Raw genomic sequence first — 11,044 nt, 5'->3', positions numbered from 1 at the left:
TTTTCACCAGGGATCCCCGCAAGGGGATATGGACTCCGCTGCTCCTGTTCTGCAGGTCACGGTCTCCCAGACAAGCACTAGCAGAGGGTAGTGGAGGTTAGGACACAATGGATACAGGAATGATGAATATATATATAACGGCAGAAACAAAACACATGGCAGGTTAGTCACTTGAAGAAACAACTCACAACACGCCACTTCACAATAGGTAACCCTTGACAACTGCAGGGGATAAGTAGAGCAAAAGTTCAAAGCTGAGGATGATGAATGGAAAATGCTAGATCCAATAAAGTAACACACGGCAGAGGAATGTGAATCACTGATACAGCAACCGTCCAAACAGAATAATAATATAGAAGTAGCTTATCCGTAAACTAAGGTGATTCCACATAGCAGGTGAGTTACTGGTATAGCGGTAATTCTCTTTGTAGAAAAGCAAAGGCGATGAACTCGATTCTACAGATAACAATCCCAAGTGACATAGATGAACATAAGTGCATCAAACAATTTGTTACCTAGAAGTAGCGGAGGAGCAAAGTATATCTGAGCCGTGCGTGGAACTACAGGTGACAGATAGCTCAGCAGTAGATCCAATAGTAAAACCACAGCAGTGTTGAGCCGGCCAGTTAGAAGTTAGAAACTTGAGCTGTGGTAATAGACACAGGTGCAGCAAGCAGTTCACAATAATAGTTCAGCATGCAGGTTAGCAGCGGAGTGAAGTTTCAGCTGAGCCAAGCGTGGAACTACAGGTGACAGGTAACTCGGCAGTAGATCTCACAATGAAGAAATAGCGGTGTTGAGCAGCCGGGTAGAGATGGAGAACTTGAGCCACAGGTGCAGCAAGTGGTTCACAATGGTAGTTCAGCATGCAGGTTAGCAGCAGCAATGAAGAGACAGCCAAATCCAGACAGCAATGGATAATAGGAAGATCAACCTATGGAAGCCAAATCCTAGTACTGAGTGAGTAACACGAAGAACAGGCAATGAACAGAGAACCATGGGAGATTTAAATAGTACTCAGAACCAATGAGAATCGGGAGGAGGTCCAGAACAAAGAAACCAGGAGCACCTGTGTGAAAGTAATGTCTTAGAACCAGGTAGAAAGTTCAATCACCGTTAACAAGAGGAAAGTCACAGCGCTGCTACCTGTTTATGGGACCGGCGTATGACACTCGGCCTGCATCGCTGACTGCTGTTACCTGTTCCACAATCCATGGTAAGCTGCTATTCATCATTGCTGTGGGTTTCCCCGAGCCTCTATGAACCTCTGAAAGGCCCTGTATATAAGTGACACCATCATGTGTACGACAATGCTATCTAAGGTATCAACAGATCTTGTGCACTATTCAGTGGCAGAATGGCATGCCAATCTGAATGTATCTCTTAAATGAGTCTCGTCAGAAACGCATATATCCTGATCCCATAATAACTTTCTTCACTCATCTGGCTTTTCAGCACCTTTTTTAAGCCTGGTTCTCTAAGGACGCTTTAAAAAATTGCTACTTGACACTCTGTAAGAGAAAACACGTGACAGCTTGAGAACACGTTACATAGCAGGAGAATGATCCAATTCGGCCATCAAATGGTGGTAACAAAGATTACCATTTTATTGTAAAACATTAACACAAGGATTCTATGAAGACTTGAGTGATTTGCAGATGATGATCACGAAGACATGCAACAATAGTAACTATCAGCAACATTCATTAATACAAGCTGCATATGCAATAACCAGATTCTCTATTAAAAGTAGAATTGAGATACAGGAATCAACAAAGTTCCAACATATTCAGTCACTATTGGCACGGCTTGTCACAGATGATGGAGCTGATAACGGTAATCAACAATGCCGGCCAGGTAGATAACAGATGCGGGTCCAGAGCCGTAACTTAGAATTCTAGCACCTGGGGCGAGAAAGACAAATGCCGCCCCCTAGCCCTCAATTTTAACCAAATGAACCTAAAATTTTCCTAGATTACGCCCCCCTTCAGCATTGCGCCCTGGGCGGTCGCCCCTGTGGCACAGCCCTAGTTACGGCCCTGTCTTGCGTTCTCCATGTCTTTCATTCTCATTCTCTCAATTCTCTTACTCATACATTTAAACCCATTTGCCTCAATGCCACGCCCTGTACACTTTTTCTTCTCTCTCTGCCCCTGCTACAGGACACCTGAACCACAGCTAAAAGGACCCATCATCTTTCAAGTGAACGTCTTTAAAATAAAATCTTTTATATTCTTAGTTAAATTGTTGTTATACTAAACACCAAAATATTGCAATTACTGTGTTTAAAAACAGGGCTCTATTTATCAAAAATCAAAATGTTTCATTGCCACCAAAGACAGGAGATTTTGTTTATGAGAGGGCTTATTTTTGCTTCACCTTATACATCATATACAACCCCTATGATGTATAAGGTGAAGCAAAAATAAGCCCTCTCATAAACAAAATCTCCTCTGATGATAACATTGTTACTGCCGTTGATCAACCTTTGATGATTGTTGAAGTTGTATATATAATAATAATAACATTTAGTGTCAGCAACCTGATTTGCAATATTATTATATATTATTGTTATAATGCATATTATATTTAGGAATGGCTGGTATAACACTGTGAAAAGGCTATATCTTGTGCAAATATCTCTTCTGAGAAAGTAGATCCGTGAAGGTAATCATGATTCATTGTAAGCTATTGACCTCTGTGATGACATCATTTTGTAAACACACCCACCATTGTAAACGTTTTTAAATTGACCTGCAGTCAATTGAGTGCAGGCACTCTACTAAGAATCCTGGTCTGTCTCCTGTATAGTAACTATGTAACTTAAAAATGAAGTAAAATCTCTTTGTATTGCAAAATCTACAATTGGACTGGACAATATTTATTTATTCTGAAAATTAACTCAACATGATAAATTGCCAACTAAGGCTTCAACATGCTTTTGTGTAGTGGAGCTTATCTATCGAGCCCAATGGCACAATACCTATTCTGTTAACGCCATCTCAGAATGCCATAACATTGAATTACCTAGTACATTCCATGCAACAAGAGCACTGGTGAGAGGTGATGCCAAGCGGGATTAACCTTTAATTCTGTGATGCATGGTACCCAGCTCTTGCCACAATGATGACAGAGATTACAGTTTGCACATTACAATTCTCATCAGTTCCAATGTGGTAAAGGGCTGAGGCAATCACAATACCCCTAGCCATATGCAAGATATTTTAGCCACCCTGCATTGGTGCAGTGAGGACCAATTCAATCACAATCAGCCTAATGCAAGAGACCCTACCCTAGGTCCCCTGGTGGTGCTGGGTCAATCGCAATTTGTCTCCAAGTTCTGTCATATTTAGCCTGACTTACTCAGGTATGGCCTCAATTTTGTGATTCAGGACGAGTGGTTTTCATAAAGTGTTTTTTATTTTAAGTGGATAATGTGATGAATATAAGCAAATGTGGTTTTCATAGTATCCCCAAGTTATGATTAATTACATAGAATTCCATACTGTTCCAGTAAAAACATCTGTAATTTGGGCTATAAATACATAATACACAATAATATAACTGTGCACTCTTGTTACCATATGAACTTTTAAATGGTAATACACCTAATAAAATAGCTATGCGTAGCACTCACTAGATCACAAAAGATCAAGCACCTTATATCAAAATTGAAGATCTCTAATTTAGAGTTTGATGCCTTTTCTTATGTCCTGAAAGAATGCATAAAGTACGTGTGTATTTAGAATAACATGTATCTCAGGATACGTCCAACTGAAGATACAGCATTATTTCTATGTCAGGTATATACTTACACCCAACGATAGCGTAGAGATGCGGTTTGATAGTGTTAGTTATGAATGCAAGTCACATTGCCCTATTAATATACTATAAAATGTAATGAAGTGTCATATACACAAGAGAGAATAGTGTTTCTACAATACTATTAATAAATGCGTTAGTCGCATTTGTCAATTAAAATGTAATTCAATACAAACACCCTCACATCCATTGTTTATCGCTTTTTAAGTACAATGGGAATCTTCTTTTCTGCAATAGTCCTTATAGAAATGACAAATAAGAAATCTGACTAGACTACCACACCTTAACATATTATGGCCACAACGCTAATTTAAGAAGTACTATCAGTTGGTGTGGTCAATATGCAAACAGCCTATCAGAAGTATCTAGAGTGTCCTGATGGTGTCATCATCATCATCAACATGTATCTTTACACCACGCCTCCAATACCCACAAAATATATACAACCTGGAGATGCTTTCAAGTCTAATTAGGTGCCAGGCACCTTCTACATTTACGTGTACACGTCCTTACTGTACACAACTTTTGTATGTCAGTCACCTTTCCATCACTCTTAGTGAACTAGCTCTGCCGCTTATCTTTTGTCTTTTTCCAGTGGCTGAGATGATTCTATATAACAATTCCATCCACAAAAGCTATTTATTGTTTTAAAAAACTCCCACATACCGCTTGGCAAACCTCATAGAATGCTAAAATCAAACTACAATAATGATAGTCAACAGTCACACTAGTAGTGTGTTTTACCCTTTCAGCTTTGTCAGTGGCTGAGTTACATTTACTGACAAAGACTGAAGATGAGGGCCTCGATTTACTATGCATAAAATAAGGGTAACTAAGTAAAAAGAGGGCTTTATAATTAAATACATTTATAATTAGTTTGTATTTTATTGGAGTGTTGGCTTTTTTTACATTTTTAAAACTGGTCAGGAGTCTGGTTACCCCTAGACCAGCATGCCCCAAAACAGCATGGGGGTTGGAAAGGACCCTCAGTGTGACATTAAAGGCCACATCATGTGTTAGGATATATGTAGCCATTGGATAAAATAGGAGAACTTGAGTAATAAATACCCAACCCTGAGGGTACTGGTTTATAGATTCCCATTGCACAATGACATTTATGGATAAAGCAAGATTCCCCTCCCAAAACACACTAGGGGATGGGTAGTCTTTATTGCACAAGGAGAATTCAGATGGAGCACTGGACTGGGGGACTTTTACATTGTCCCCTCGTCCTGCACCAATATGGATGTTAGGCATCTCTACCTGGATCTTACTGAAATAAACAGCAAACCTCATCTTCACATCCACAGCACCAGGTGAGGCTTTAAGATTTCTATAAAAATTATGTAATTTGTTTTCCACTTAAAAGCTTTCGCTGCTAGACAACATATTGTAGCTGTGTAAGAGGTAACACCACTTTTTGCTACCAATCACTACACTACAACACAGGTTTGAAATTCACCATGATTGGCCCTCAATGCTTGTCCATTATTATTTCATAAACTACTGCTGATGCATTAAGCTATGAGCTGCAGGTCCGGATTTACTATCCAACCTAGGCAATTGCCTAGGGCCCAGCGGTCCTCAAAGGGCCCTCCCAGGGCCGTTGGTGAGACCAACCTTTAAAAATGGGCCGCTACTTATGGGCCAGTGCTATGTGCTTGCCCCCCTGGGCTAAAGTCTGCCAACCAGCCCCTGAATAGGGGTATATGTTATGCTAAAAACTATAGTGCTATGGATTTTTTTAAGGGAGGGGGACCCAAACCAGTATCTTGCCTAGGGCCCCATGAGGTCTAAATCCAGCTCTGATGAGCTGTGGTGAGCAAGTAGTTTTCACCACATGCTAGTAGAAGTATACTAGAGTTTCATGATAATTGAAGTACCTTATACACATTTCACGTACAATTGTTATATATTTCTAGCACTAGACTGGGAGCTTTACTTATACGTCCCACTCTTACACCACTTGTGGGAGACATCTCTTCCTGGTCCCACAATGAACCAGGGGTAGAGGGACTGTAATATACAGCACCTAAACCACCACATTCAAAAGCACAAGCACCATATAGAGTATTATTTAACTGTATTTTTTACAGCAAATTATACAACCTTGGCTATTGCAGCTTTTTAATAGATGTCATCAAATGTATTTTTCTAATTAGTAATAACACTCACCATAAGGTTATAACTTGGCACTAATCACCACTTATTGCCCTACACTGTTTGGCGCTCAACACTTGGCAATCTTGCTTTAGAAAATGAGTCCCTGGTGCAATGAGCTGCTTAATAAGAGTTCAACAAAGTTTTATGATGCTTAAAGTACAATATACCCATTTCAGCCACATTGTTTGCTATATGAGTTTAGATATGAACACATAGGTAGGGAATCTATACTTGAAAAAAATCTGTAATAGTGTGTGTATGTCACAATAATGTATTACATTAAAAACAGGTATGTTTAAGCAAGATAAATGCATACAGTAGGCAATTTGACAACAGTGAGCACCATGGCAGCAGATTGGCTTGTTCCAATATTGTTATAGTTTACACTGCGGTTCACTATATTTAAGGATTTGCTATAAATTAAGTCTCCTTTGCCATTAAGGAAAATTATATTAGTTTTCCTGGGAGATTTACAAAAATGTTTTGTGGTTTAATAGAAACCCGGCTGAATAACAATAGCATGACATTTATATTAAGTGCATCCATGTTTTAAAAAGTTTAAGAAAGGAAAGGGAATTATTTGTAGACGCTAGAGACAATTTAATTGTATGCATTATAACCAGTCTTTATACTAAACAGACTGTTATAAACTCATTCAAGAGTTTTAACCTTTCTGGGATAGATTGTTTTTTCGGCTGGAACATCAAAGTGAAAATAGTGAAAATGTTGCTGTTATATACACCTCCCTTATAAGGGAGATTCATACTTTTTTAAACTTAGTAACTTTTTATAACTCCCTTTTGAAAACACAATATCTGTACCTTTGTCAAAGATGTCTAATTCAATGGCTGGAACAAAAAATAACATGGAACACATTTCCTGTAATCAGAACATTCAATTTGATCCTATAAATAGTGTGGGATGAATTGTGATGTAAATGCCTTCAATGCACATAAGGAATATAAAAGTCATGAAAACCAATGCTTGGAATGTAACTACTAGCATGTAGTAACCCGCAATACTTAGTTGTGCACTGTTACAGCTCATTTATAAGGATTGAGTTCCCATGATACCCAATCAGGCTGAGCTCATTTAGCTGAGCGGAATACATGTCAGACAACTCTGGACAAAAGGATTCTTTATTCCACTGAGAATCTCAAGTACCATCCTCCCTCCCTATGTTGCCCTGAACATCCATGTGAATAGACGTTGCACTAATGGCAGGGATAAATTTAATCATTTTTCCAACCCTGCCTGACATGCCCTTCTATTCTTTTCAATACTAAAATAAAAAAACACCTTGAAGGATGTAGCAAAGCAATGTGACTGTACTTGTAGATGAATCCTAAATCCTATAATGTGGGGCTCTTTGTAGGAATGTGATCATTTGTTGGCTGGTGTATGTAATTATTTTCTTTAGAAGTATGTTACTGTTTTCTGACAAATATCCAGAGGAGTCATGGTCAGACGTTCCTGCATGCCTTGCAGTGCCTTAGCTGCAGAAATAATAGCTAAATAAATCTGTTAAAATGGAGAAAAAAATATTGGTTGAAAGCATCAACCACTGAGATACATAATAAGTGATGAAAATTCTATAAAAGACTCCCCTTTGAGAATCTATTAAGTCCATATTGTCATGAAAATTTGGTGCATTTTTTGTTTAATTAGAATTCTTTATGTATTTAAATTTATTCTTATGTACAGTTTGAATGTGTCAGATCAGGAAGGAAGGTTTCTTTCCTGAGGGTTGGGGATACTACATGCAACCTTCATTTAATTACTTCAGATCAAGTGCTTCAATCAGTATATGCTCTGGATTACATCTGATGAAGACTTCAACTGACCACGCGTAGAACTAGAGTAAGTACTTGTGGTCTAATAGAGATCTTTTTTTTTTTTAAAAAATAATTAACTTTATTTTTTTTTTCATGAATATATTTTATTTTAACCTAAACTTGGACCATTTGTGGCTGTACAGCTGTTAGGGAATTACAAGAGCCCCATGTGGTCCCAGGGGAAAGTGATGTGAACAACCCTGCAGGGGACACTGAATGTTACCTCTTCAGTTCACAATTGTACTACTATATATTGGCACCCTTGCTTTTTTTCTAATGATGCACCATTTATTCCAGAAGTTGTTGAAATTAAAAAATATTTGGATGACCACATATGTATTTGTTTTGCAGTGTAATACAAAAAGCAGGAACGAATGCAAAGTTGTAGCTTATTCCATAAAGAAATCCTTAAATGGGTAGAAGAAGCTAGAAATAATTAGATCTCAAGCATGTAATCCTCCTTCACTTTGGAACTGAACTCACCTGTAGTAGTCGCACTGTAGAAAGAAAGACAGCCAAGGAATCGCCTGAGGAGGTCAGACAGAAGATTGCAGTCAAGCATGGACAATCTTAAGGCTACAAAGCAATCTCCAGAGACCTTAATGTTCTTGTTTCCACCATGCATAATGTTATTAGGAAGTTTAAGGCCCATGGTACTGTAACCAACCTCCATGAACTTGGCAGCAAATTAAAACTTGAACCGAGATTGCTCTAATGGTGGAGAAAGCACCTTGAGCAACTGCCATACAGTTTCAGTAAGAGGGAGTACCATGAGCCCCAATTTATTGAATGGGAGTGCATAATGTATTCTGCAAGGACGTCAGACATCACCCCAGAAAGATTGGAGAGCCTTTGGATGACAGTGCCTAGAAGTAAGGCATGGATGAAGAGAGAGACCCTTGGAAGGGATGAGTGTGATTGTTGGAAGTCACATGGACTGTGATAAAGCACCCTATGTAGAGCTCCTTGTAAAGGCCCCCATACAGCGAGGGTGGGTTGCAGCAGAGGCAGCTTGGCTAGCAGGAGCTAATTTATTTCCCCTTTAAAGAAAACCCATAATGTGATAGGGGGGTAGGCACTTGGCTGCTCTGCAGGAAAGGAGTCCGCACAGTCAGCTGTAGATGTGTCCTGTGGTTGAGTAGCTATTATATCAAGTGAGGCAGAGTCTCTGGCTATTGGGATGTATTAAAGAGGTCTGCCTGAGTGACTTTACACCAGTTGTTGCAGTGTGTTCCCTAGTTGTGACCGGTTCCTAGATATTCAGATAACATTTGAAAGTGTCAGTGTGAAATGCACCAGTTGACTGGAGTAAGAGTGTCCCTGTTTGATATGGCACAGAGAATCCCTGGATAGTCCAATGTTAGTTAATCTTTGTTGGAACTCCCAAGGATGCCCATTGTGTGCTGAGACCTGTGGGAGAGAGCCCAGTATTTATAGAATGTGTGGAACTACTGCACCCAGCAACATCACTTATGCAGATGTGTGCTTATGCATAATGGATTTTAGAAAACAAATGTGCATGTCGAGTAAAGGAGTATAGTAAAGCAATAACATCTGCTGAAGTAATGTGCTGAAGGTGTTTTGAAGAAGTGTCAGTAATCACTATGATCAGTTTTGGAGGAGTTTGGTATTGTGTCCTATACCACGCAACCATTATGATATGTGCAGGAGGAGAAGACTTTTGAGACAATGTTACTTTCTATGAGATGATCTGGCGCCCAACATTTATCTGACAATGTAGTTCACACCCCCCCATGATTTCTGTTAGGTGGGCAAACACTGTGTTTTGCCCACCAATGAACTTCTACACAAAAGCCTTCTGAGGTCATGGAATCTCTTCTAAATTTGTGAAAAGTTTTTAAATTATAGATTACCTTAGTATAACTACCAAATGTTCTTTAATATAGATTGCCTTAGAATATATTTAATACAGATTGATTTATTTGTTTATTTAAAAAACTCTAAAGGGCATATTTACTAAACTGCACGTTTGAAAAGGTGGAGATGTTGCTTATAGCAACCAATCAGATTCTAGCTGTCATTTTGTAGAATGTACTAAATAAATGATAACTAGAATCTGATTAAATGCTATAGGCAAAACCCGCAATTTAGTAAATATACCCCTAAGTGTTCCGTTCATAAACATTTAATAAATAACCTGTATTGACGATGAACAACTATTTACTTTTACCCTGAATTTTGTGTGGCGTGTCCAGTAACAAACATGAGATATAGCAATCTGAATAGCACATACCATAACCAGTGAGGCAATGACTATAGATTTAAAAATACTTCCAATCAATTGAGATTAGGCTGTCAATGAAATCTGAATAAAAACTAGGTTAAGGACTATAAAAAATGAAATTTTTTAAGATGGACATTTGAATTTATCTATCTTTCTAACAGCTTTTGTACTAATTGGTAGTTAATATTATTAATAATATATAAATACATTTTTATAGTATAATAAACAATGAACCTGGGGTTGGCCAACCCCTAAAACACTGACAAAAATGAACATAAGGGTTAGGAGTCTTTGTCAACTATCATAAAACGAGATACCAAACGTGAGAAAATGCACTACAGTAGTAGTTGGCCTTTTGCCCCTCCATGGTCTTAAAGGAGCAAAAACTCTCCTGTCATTAAATGGTAACTTACTTTTTGTTTATTTAAACCAATAGTAAAGTATTTAAAAAATAAAAGATTCAGAAAGGAACATACATGAAATTACATCCATTGCTCAAGAATCTCAAATCATCTTGCAAACTAAACAAATATACATATATGAATAAATATATCCCAGAATTAGACGCAGAAGGGTGTTAGTGAAAATCGGAATTGCCTGAATGCCGCAACACCATAATGATTTGGCTCCCTGCAGCGCCCTCTGCTGCTTGGTGTCTTGAGTGAAGTTTGGGGGTATATTTACTAAACTGCGGGTTTGAAAAAGTGGAGATGTTGTCTATAGCAACCAATCAGATTGTAGATATCTTTTATTTAGCACATTCTACAAAATGATAGCCAGAATCTGCTTGGTTGCTATCGGCAACATCCCCACTTTTTCAAACCCGCAGTTTAGTAAATCGAGACCTTGGTGTGTTCTCTCTACCTGTATAGTGCATTCTGTTCTGCTACACAGATAAGTTCTCTGTAATATGTGGAACAACTATTGCACATATTATATTGCACATATATAATATTGTATGTGTGGAGATATATATATA

Source organism: Mixophyes fleayi, chromosome 1 (assembly GCF_038048845.1).
Source record: "Mixophyes fleayi isolate aMixFle1 chromosome 1, aMixFle1.hap1, whole genome shotgun sequence".
Lineage (NCBI taxonomy): Eukaryota > Metazoa > Chordata > Amphibia > Anura > Limnodynastidae > Mixophyes > Mixophyes fleayi.
This window is presented reverse-complemented; position numbering follows the sequence as displayed.